Source organism: Chiloscyllium plagiosum, unplaced genomic scaffold (assembly GCF_037043375.1).
Source record: "Chiloscyllium plagiosum isolate Xiang-an unplaced genomic scaffold, Cpla_swu_hap1 HiC_scaffold_1, whole genome shotgun sequence".
Taxonomy (NCBI): domain Eukaryota; kingdom Metazoa; phylum Chordata; class Chondrichthyes; order Orectolobiformes; family Hemiscylliidae; genus Chiloscyllium; species Chiloscyllium plagiosum.
In genome coordinates this window covers 40,789,468-40,800,132 of record NW_028270139.1, presented here as the reverse complement: position 1 = coordinate 40,800,132, position 10,665 = coordinate 40,789,468, and positions in this window count along the sequence as shown.

Genomic DNA, 10,665 nt, shown 5'->3' with positions numbered 1-10,665 from the left:
TCTAAATCTATAACTGTTCTACGGTAAGCTTAGTCATAGAGTCATAGAGATGTACAGCATGGAAACAGACCCTTCGGTCCAACCTGTCCATGCCAACCAGATATCCCAACCCAATCTAGTCCCACTTGCCAGCACCTCGCCCATATCCCTCCAAACCCTAAAGGTTTGTTTCACTTTCACAGAATGGTATTTGAATTCTGTACAAATTGCCCAGACTTCTCCAAGGGTACACTGTTCTTTTAAGTAACTTACATAAAGTGTTTGCTACCATTATAAGCTTCCTGACAAAATCATATATGTCTTTTTCTTCTTACATTTTTCAGTCTAAGTCCCTCTTGACAAATTTGCTTTGCAATGTTCCTTCAATCATTTTAGCACTTAAAATACCTGTTATAATTACCACATGAGGTTGATTTAACTTGGAGCCAGAGAGTCATAATCATGGAAACTGAGCCTTTGGTCCAACTAGTCCATGTCAACCTTGTTCCTAAACTGAACTAATCCCACTTTCCTGTATTTGGCCCACATCCCTCCAAACCTTTGCTATTCATGAACTTATCCAAATGTCTTTTAAACATTGTCGGTCAGTTCATTCCACACACTAACCACTCTCTGTGTAAAAAAAAAAAAGTACTAACCATATCTCCCATATTCACATCCAAATCATTTATTTAAATGACAAAAATCAGTGGACCCAGCATTGATCCTTGCAGCACACCACTGGTCAGAAAGACTGAAAAATAACCGTTTATCACCATCCTCTGTCTCCTACCTTCAAGCCAATTTTGTATCTAATGGGCTAGCTTCCCCCTAGAGACCATGTTGTATAAACGCGCTGACCAGTCTACCATGTGGAACCTTGCCAAACACCTTGCTGAAGTCCTTTAGACAATGTTGACAGCTATGTTTCAGGAATTTGAGGTTTCCATGCCAGTGTTTACCCTTCTCTGTTCTGATTAGATGTTCCCAAGTTGATGACAGGTGTCACAAATGAACCTGCCAACTTGATCATAACACTTCAGGATGTTGACATAAAATACCTCTATTTCCTAATAACTCTGACCTTGTGTTGGGGCATGAACGTGTATGGCAAATGATTCAAACGTTGTGGCACAGTGACTCAGTGGTTAGCACTGCTGCCCCACAGCACTAGGGACCCGGATTTGATTCCAGCCTTGGGCCACTGTCTGTGTGGAGTTTGCACATTCTCCCTGTGTCTGTATGGGTTTTCTCTGGGTGATCCGGTTTCCTCCCACAGTCCAAAGATGCGCAGGTTAGGTGAACTGGCCGTGCTAAATTTCCCATAGCGTCCAGGGATGTGTAGGTTCGGTGCATTAATCATGGCAAATGTAGAGTAGTAGGGGAGGGGATTTGGTCTGGGTGTAATACTCTTCAGAGGGTTGGTGTGGACTTTTTGGGCCAAATGGCCTGTTTCCACATTATAGGAATTCTATGATTCTATGAAATGTCAGGAATAAGGGTGTTGAACTTAGACCATGGATCAGTATTTGGAGCTACAATGTTGTGGCCATTACAGAGACTTAGATAACATGGGGGCAGACATGGTTGGTGGAGGGCACAGTGGCTCAGTGGCTAGCCCTGAGGCCTCATAGTACTAGGGACCTGAGTTCAATTTTAGCCTCTGGTGGCTGTTTGTATGTTCTCCCTGTGTCTGCATGGGTTTCATCTGTGTGCTCTGTTTCCTCCCACAATCCAAAGGTGTGCAGTTTAGGTGGATTGGCCATGCTAAATTGCCTGTAGCATTAGGTGCATCATTCAAGGGAATGGTCTGGGTGGGATGCTGTTTGGAGGGTCAGTGTGGACTTGCTGGGCCAAAGGGCCTGTTTCCACTGACGGGATTCTAAGTAAACAATTTTCCTTTGATCACTTTTTTCTGGGATTATCCAGTAACATTGAATTATTCTCACACATATTATGCTTATTAGGATTCCTGCACCATTCCTATGTTTCTCAGCTGCTGAGAAATAAAACATTTTTTTGACAAGATTCTAACCATCTTGTTCCTGCAAGTCCTTGTATGTCAATAATTACAGTAGTTGGGAACAGCATTGCCCAATTAAGTAGATAAGAAGTACCCTGCAAGTTTGTAACCTGCCACTAGGAGGTGATAAATGATAGTGTCAGAATGAGGATGAGTCATCTTCTGAATTTCCCTTCCTGGTAGCTGGAGGAGAAGGGAGTTAGGTTACTAATATTGAAAGGGCTGCCCGTTTGAGAAACTGCAGTTTCTGCTGCAAATTCAAGTTAAATCTACTGTTTGCATAAGCATGTTAAACAGAAGAGAAGAGAGTGCTCTTCTGAAGTTGCCACCCAAGTGGATAGGGTTGTTAAGAAAGCATATGGTGTTTTGGCTTTCATTAACAGGGGGGTCGAGTTTAAGAACTGCGAGGTTTTGCTGCAGCCCGACAAGTCCCTGGTGAGACCACACTCAGAATATTGTGTCCAGTTCTGGTCGTCCTACTATAGGAAAGATACAGAGGCTTTGGAGAGGGTGCAAAGAAGGTTTACCAGGATGCTGCCTGGACTGGAGGGTTTGCCTTATGAAGAAAGGTTGAATAAGCTCAGACTTTTCTCTCTGGAAAGAAGGAGGAAGAGAGGAGACCTGATTGAGGTGTACAAAATAATGAGAGGAATAGGTAAAATCAATAGCCAGAGACTTTTCCCCAGGGCAGGATTGACTGGTACGAAAAGTCAAAGTTTGAAGATATTAGGAAGAAGGTATAAAGGCGATGTCAGAGGTAGGCTCTTTACACAGAGAGTTGTGAATGCATGGAATGCATTGCTAGCTGTAGTGGTGGAAGCAGAGTCATTGGGGACATTTAAGCGACTGCTGGACATGCACATGGATAGCAGTGAGTTGAGGGGTGCATAGGTTAAGTGACATTAGGATTAAATCTCGGCACAACATCGTGCTGTACTTTTCTATGTTCTAAGTTGGGCATATACAAAATCTTGAATATTTTCCTGATCAACCTGTAGACAGATGTTACAACACAGCTCTGGAGCAGGTGGGACTTGAACTTGAAGCTCCTGGTTCAAAGGAAGGGATATTATCACTACAACATAAAAGCTCCTGTGGCAGAATGCTGGGTGCTATACAAATTGACTGTGTTGTCTATTTATTCCAATTTGGAGGCGCTATGATTCCCACTTCTAGCAAAATGACAACTTGTTCTCATCTGTAGTGTGATCATTGGTAATTGAACAGCAAATAAAACTGTTTAACTGCTGAAGATCATTCCTTGAGTAATCAAAATACTTTCTGTAAGGTAATGGATCATGAAATTGTCCTTGAAAGATATATTTTCATGTAAGATTAAATTCTATTTTCCCCACACTTTCCTTAAAGCATTGATCAAGATTTGGATGGATACAAACAGTAAAGGGGAAATTTTGCAACTTTGAGCTCCTGGCATTGAACCTGATTTGCCAGGCCCCCATGTTGGAAGTTTGGGTGTGGGGAGGGCAAAGTCGAAAAGGGTGGTGCTAGAAAAGCACAGCCGGTCAGATAGCATCCGAGGAGTGGGAGAATCGACGTTTCGAGCATAAGCTCTTCATGATGAATGAGCTTATGCTCGAAACGTTGATTCTCCTGCTGTGCTTTTCCAGCACCACACTCTTCGACTCTGATCTCCAGCATCTGCAGTCCTCACTTTCTCCCTGTCGGGAGGGCAATAAGGAACACCAAATGTTAAAATTGCAGCCATTAAGTCAGGGTTAAGGTTTTTTTTATATTACCAGGATCCCATTCTGTTGACAGTTGACATTAAATCCTATAGAGACCAATACTGATCTCTTATTCAATTTCATGACATGCATTTTTAACACACTAAGCTGGGAGCACAACCCTGCAAAACCTATCTGTAAGTCAACAAACTACTTGACTGTGCATCAAGGGTTACTGAAGTCTCCACCACTGGCAGCTCATTCCACACACGTACCACCCTCTACATGAAGAAGTTGCCCATTAGGTCCCTTTTAATTTTTTCCTCTCTCACCCGTAACTTATGCCCTCCTGTTCTGGACTCCTCCACCCCAGGGAAAAGACCTGGTCTATTTACCCTATCCATGCCCCTCATGATTTTATAAACCTCTGTAAGGTCACCCTTCAGCCTCTGACACTCCAGGGAAAACAGCCCCAGCCTATTCAGCCTCTCCCTGTAGCTCAAATCCTCCAATCTTGGCAACATCCTTGTAAATCTTTTCTGAATCCTTTCAATTTTCACAACATCCTTCCAGTAGGACAGAGACCAAAGTTGCACACAATATTCCAAAAGTGGCCTAACCAATATCCTGTAAAGCTGCAACATGACCTCCCAACTCCTATACTCAATGCTCTGACCAACAGAGGTAAGCATACCAAACACCTTCTTCACTATCCTATCTACCTGCGATTCCACTTTCCAGGAACTATGAACCTGCACTCCAAGGTCTCTTTGTTCAGCAATACTCCCCAGGACCTTACCATTAAGCGTATGAGTCCTGCTCTGATTCCAAAATGCAGCACCTCACATTATCTAAATTAAACTCCATCTGCCACTCCTCAGTCCATTGGCCCATCTGATCAAGATCCCATTGTACACTGAGGTAACCTTCTTCGTTGACCACTATCCCTCCAATTTTGGTGTCATGTGCAAACTTGCTGGTACAATTACAACAGTTAAAAGGCATCTGCATGGGTATATGAATAGGAAGGATTTATAGGGATATGGGCCAAGTGCTGGCAAATGTGACTAGATTAGGTTAAGATATCTGGTCAGCATGGACGAGTTGGACCGAAGAATCTGTTTCCCGTGCTGTACAGCTCTCTGACAACTAATCTCTATCCTGACCTCAGCCAACTTCTACATATGTACCTTTTCTGGGCTCACTAGATTCCAATCCCGAGCAGGAATTCGGCTGATTTCACTTTCCCTCCCCACCTCTCCCAATCACACCAATTCAAAATTGGTAAATATTAGGTCATTGAAGAGATCAACTAATTCAACTACCCAGACCTTAAAGACTGAAATTCAAATCATCCTGGCTTAAATGTGGTTCTTCCATATCCATCGCAAATTCACCTGCACCTCCACACATCATTTACTGGATCCGTTGCACCCGATGTGGTCTCCTCTACATTGGGGAGACAGGCCGCCTACTTGCGGAACGTTTCAGGGAACACCTCTGGGACACCCGCACCAACCAACCCAATCGCCCCATGGCTGAACACTTTAACTCCCCCTCCCACTCCGCCAAGGACATGCAGGTCCTTGGCCTCCCTCTGGCCACACGACGCCTAGAGGAAGAGCATCTCATCTTCCGCCTAGGAACCCTCCAACCACACAGAATAAATATAGATTTCTCCAGCTTCCTTATTTCCCCTCCCCCCCACCTTATCTTAGTCACAACCCCTGGATTCAACACCGCCCTCTTGACCTGCAATCTTCTTCCCGACCTCTCCACCCCCACCCCCTCTTCAGCCTATCACCCTCACCCTCACCTACTTCCACCTAACATATTCCCAGTGCACCTCCGCCAGATCCCCCCCCCCCCCCCACCCTTTATCTCAGCCCGCTTGGCACACCAGCCTCATTCCTGAAGAAGGGCTTATGTCCGAAACGTCAATTCTCCTGCTCCTCGGATGCTGCCTGGCCTGCTGTATTTTTCCAGCACCACATCTTTCAACTCTGGTCTCCAGCATCTGCAGTCCTCATTTTCTCCTCCATAAATGTGGTTCTTGCTGGAATTAGTTCAAGAAATTAGGTGAGTTGAGTTGATCAAGTGACAGTCATGGATTATTTGAAGAACAGTGATAATAGTTTTATAAGCATTGTGTTATCAATGAAAAGCCAAATCAAAGATTGGCAGGATATTGTAACGTGGCTACCTTTAAAGAGGAAATGGTTTCAGTACAAAGTAGAAAGAATGAAAAAGCAAAATCAAAATACCCTGAATAACAAAATAGATAAAGAACAAGATGTATTAGGGGGTTAATGACCATATCAGATTGATTGTACAAGTAAGAATTAGGTTGAATCTCGAGAGTTAAGGGAGGAAGTGAAAAAGGAAATCAGAGAGGCAAAATGTGAGAATAAGAGATGATAGTTCACAGAATCACAGAACTGTTACTGTGCAGAAGGATGCCATTTGGTTCATCATGTCTGTACTACCTCTCTGAATGTTTTAGCTAATCTCCTTCCTTTTCCACTGACCCTGCATGTTGTTTCTATTTAAGTAGCATACATGGTTAATATAAAAGGGAATCAAAGGTTCTTCTGTGAGCATTTAAATTGTAAAAGAGTCGGAAGAGAAGGTGTAAGGCGGAGTTGTGAACACAAAGAGGATGCATACGTGAAGAGGGTATTGTTGATGTGCAAAATTAATACTTTGTATCTTTCTTTATGAAGGAAGAAGATGTTGTCAAGGAAATTTGGAAGAAGATATAGTTGAGATCCTGAATGGGTTAAAAATTGATAGAGAGGAGATATTAAACTGGATGAGTATACTTAATTGATAAGTCATCAGGACTAGATTCAGACAGCAGAGAAAAGGCCCTTTAGCCCATTGAGTCTGTACTGCCAAAAAAGACACTAAATCTACACTAGTCACACTTTCCAGCACAAGACCCATACTCTTGAATGTTAGGATCACTTGAAGCTTCAAAGCTAATGAGGTGTGAGGTGCCCTGTGTGAGGCTGTCTGTGCCCCAATGTTCAGACTGATTTCTATTTCTAAAAAAAGGGATTTACAGATTCTTACATGGATTCATGCAGTTTTTGAGCAAAATAAAATGTAATTCTGCAAGTACAAATACACCCTACAAACTTTTATGTGTGTGTGTGTGATGCAGTGGGGTCTCCTGTAGTGTGACATGAACCCAATGTCCCGGACAAGGTCATCCCCATGGGTACCAAACTTGACTATCAGCCTCTGCTCAGCCACTTTGCGTTGATGCCTGTCCTGAAGTCCGCCTTGGAGGATGGTCACCCAAAGGTCCTAGGTCGAATGTCCTGGACCGTTGAAGTGTTCTCTGACTAGGAGGGAACACTCCTGTCTGTTAATTGTTGTGTTGTGTCCATTCATCCATTGCTATAGCCTCTGCTCGGTATTGCCAATGTACTATGCCTCAGGGCATCCTTGCCCACAGCGTATTGGATAGACAATGTTGGCCGAGTCACAGAGTACCTGCCACATACCTGGTGGGAGGCGTCCCCATATGTAATGGTGGTATTTATGTTGACATTGACACATCTTGCAGCATCTACCATGACAAAGTTGTATGGTGTTGTCCTGAAAGCCAGGCAGTTTGCTGCGAGCAATGATCTGTTTGAGGCTTGGTGGCTGTTTAAAGGTGAGAAGTGGAGGCGTAGGGAAGGTCTTGGCGAGGTGCTCATCATCATTGACAATGTGTTGCAGGCTGCGAAGAACATGGTGTAGTTTTTCAGCTCCTGGGAAATACTGGACAATGAAGGGTACCCTATCGGTTGCAGCTCGTGTCTGTCTCCTGAGGAGGTCATTACGGCTTCTTGCTGTGGCACGTCAGAACTGGGGATCGATACACTGAGCATCATATTCCGTTCTTATGAGGGCATCCTTGAGTACTTCCAAGTGCCCATCATGTTCCTCCTCATCTGAACAGACCCTGTGTATGTGTAGGGCTTGTCCATAGTGGATGGCTGTTTTAATTTGGTTTGGGTGGAACTTGGAGAAGTCTAGCAATGGGAGGTTATCCATGGGTTTGCGGGAGAGTGGGTTGCTGAATGCCCATTCTTGATGGAGATGCATGTGTCCAAGAATGAGACAGATACTAGAGAGTAGTTCATGATGAGTTTGATGGTAGGATGAAACCCATTGATATCACTGTGTAGTTGTTTCAGTGACTCCTCACCATGGGTCCAGACGAAGAAAATGTCATCAATATACCTCGTGTATAGTGTTGATTGGACATCCTGCGTAGAGAAGAAGTCTTGTTTGAACTACAGTGGAAAACATTATCACCATGAGGAAGTCGGTCATCAACTTATCGGACCACACCCTTCAACTGGAAGAGATTGAAGTTATTAGCAGGGTCTCAATTTCTGCCCCACCACCCAAATAGATCCCATGGGTCTTGCAGAAAGGACAAGGAAACGTAATATAAAGTGAACGGTCCAATTCTAAAATGGCTGTACAGAGATCTGAGGGTTACTTATGTACAAATGGTTGAAGGTGGCAGGGCAGAGCATTAAACGTAGTTTTGAGCGCCCCACTTTGAGATGGATGTGAAAGTTTTAGAGAAGGAGTAGTTAAAAAAGAGAGAATGTGGTGAAGCAAGTTTAGAGGATTCTGGGCTTTATAAATAGAGGCATAGAGTACAAGACAATGATCAATCTTTATACTGGAATATTGTACCTAATTCTGGACATACTACTATGGGAAAGATGTGAAGGCTTCAGGGAGAGTACAGGAAAGATTTGCACAAATGGTTTCAAGGATGAGGGTCTTACTTTATGTGGATGGAATGGAGAGGTGGAGGTTGCTCTTCTTCGGGAAGAGAAGGTTGGTGGGAGATTTGGTCAAATTCCACAAAATCATGAAGGGTCTAGACAAAATTAGCAAAGAGAAACTGCATACAGTTCTAGTCACCCTGTTATAGGAAGGACATTATTAAATTGGAATGGGTGCAGAAAAGATTTACAAAGATGTTACCAAGGCGAGAGGGTTTGAGTTGCAAGGAGAGGCTGGATAGGCTGGGACTTTTTTCACTGGAGCATAGGAGGTTGAGAGGTGACCTTATAGAGGTTTATAAATCATAAGGACCATAGGTAAGGTGAACAGCCAAGGTCGTTTCCCTTTTGAAGAGTTCAAAACTAGAGGACATAGTTTTAAGGTGAGAGGGAAAATATTTTAAAAAGACCTGAGGGGCAACTTTTTCACACAGCAGGTGGCGTGTATATGAAATGAACTGACAGAACAAAATATAGTAGAGTACAGTTACAACATGTAAAAGACATTTGCACAGATACACAAATAGGATAGATTAGAAAGATATGGAGGCAAATGGGACTAGTTTAGTTTGGCATAGGCAAGTTGAACTGAAGGGCCTGTTTCCAAGCTGTATGACTCCATGACTCTATGACTTCAAAAGTCAAGAGCCACAGGACACTAATTTAAGGTGATTACCTAAATAACCAACAATTTTCACATGAGAACAAACTTTGTTTGTACCAGCAAGTGATTAGAATCTGGAATTGCGCTGCCTGAGTTTGGTTGAGACGAATTTAATCAGGACTTTCAAATCAAAATTTAATAAGTGACTGATAGAAACTTTGCAGGGCTCTGGGAAAAATGTGGGGTAACTGTTCCTTGTGTTGACAACCAGCACTAAAACAATGTTCCAATTGGCTTCTTCTGTGCTTTAAAAAAGTTGTACAGTCCTTCCAGAAAGTAGGGCTACTTCCTTATTAGAGAGAGATGACTGGTAGTGATTTAACCTGAGGGTCTCCACACCTCAAGCGAGAGGATAAGTTGAGGAGGGTCTGTCATGATAACTGTGTTATAACTGTTTTAAATGGCTGAAAACAACACTGAACAATGCATTTAACTAACTGACCCTTTGGGGGAGCCAAGAGGCTGAATTCTATTCATATTTTTGTACATTAACATGTTTGCTGTGCATTCTGCCTTGTGTTGACTGTGAGTAATATTTCACTATGAAATTAATTAAGTTCATAGTAACAATGGTAAAAGAATTCTGATCATAATTCTCTATAATTCTAGTTGAATTCTTTTTTTATTTATTCATTCACAGCATGAGGGAATCACTGGTTAGATAGCATTTATTGCCCATCCCTAATTGGTAGTTGAGAATCAACCATGTTGCTGTGGGTCTGGAATCACAGACCAGATAAGGATAGCAGTTTCTTTCCCTAAAGTTCATTATTGAACCAGATGCATTTTTCCAACAATCAACAGTGGATTTATAGTCACCATTAGACTCTTAAATGCCAGTCTTTTTCCTTTAATTGAATTCAAATTCCACCATCTGCCATGGCAGGCTTCAAACCCAGGTCCCTAGAACATTACCTGGTCTCTGCTTTAATAGTCCAGCGATAATACCATTAGGCCATCACTTCCCTTTACTGCAGAAGAGAGAGTTTTGTGTGATGTATAAATTTCTGCACCAGTTCCTCTCAGGATACACTTTTTTTTAAACTAAATCAAATATATATATATGTACTATATGTATAGGGATATGTGCCAAATATTGATGTTTTTTTTTGTTAAGATGTCTTGCCAATATTCCACAGAAAGTTGGGATGTATTGTGGTGTCATAACTGTTTCAGGCATTTTCAAATAACAAGGTTGGTTTTCCACAAGATTGTTAACAAATACCTCTTTCAACATAGTGCATTGCAAAATAGATGTTCAATGACAGAGTAGAGCAATTAAGATTATTTTATTCTGAAACAAATCTGAATATTTTGTCTGGTATTGCAGTCAGCAAAGAATAATCCAAGGTTATGAATGACATGCAAATCCTGGGCTTCCTCCATCGCCAAATCAAATCCACCCACCAACTGGAAGAAGAACACCTCATTTTCTGACTCAGGTTCCTACAACCACAGGCATCAACATTGACTTCACCAGTTTCCAAATCTCCCCTCTCCTCATCCCAGATC